General features: G+C 34.0%; 1 long non-coding RNA gene across 1 annotated transcript in view; it reads left to right on the top strand.

Annotated features, from left to right (window-relative positions):
• LOC131885125 (uncharacterized) overlaps positions 1-200 on the top strand; it is a 22340-nt gene that overhangs the window by 1628 nt on the left and 20512 nt on the right. The window lies entirely within an intron of this gene.

Below are 200 nucleotides of genomic sequence, written 5' to 3'. Positions count from 1 at the left end.
AATCATTCAGATGTAAATATCAAAAACAAAAAAAACAACGAAAGTTTCGAAATAAAAAGAATGGCTGAAGGCCAGTGGCTTTTGTTACGGACATTGCCATTTTTTGTGGGGTCGATGCATTATTTTTGTCCCCCAAAAAGACTAATTGACACAAAATAAGTCTGCTGAAGCTAGTTAAAGATAAACCCCCCAATTAATTT

Source organism: Tigriopus californicus, chromosome 8 (assembly GCF_007210705.1).
Source record: "Tigriopus californicus strain San Diego chromosome 8, Tcal_SD_v2.1, whole genome shotgun sequence".
In the NCBI taxonomy this organism is placed as follows: Eukaryota; Metazoa; Arthropoda; class Copepoda; order Harpacticoida; family Harpacticidae; genus Tigriopus; species Tigriopus californicus.
The sequence above is the reverse complement of the archived record's forward strand: the minus strand, read 5'-3'. Positions and strand labels throughout refer to the sequence as shown.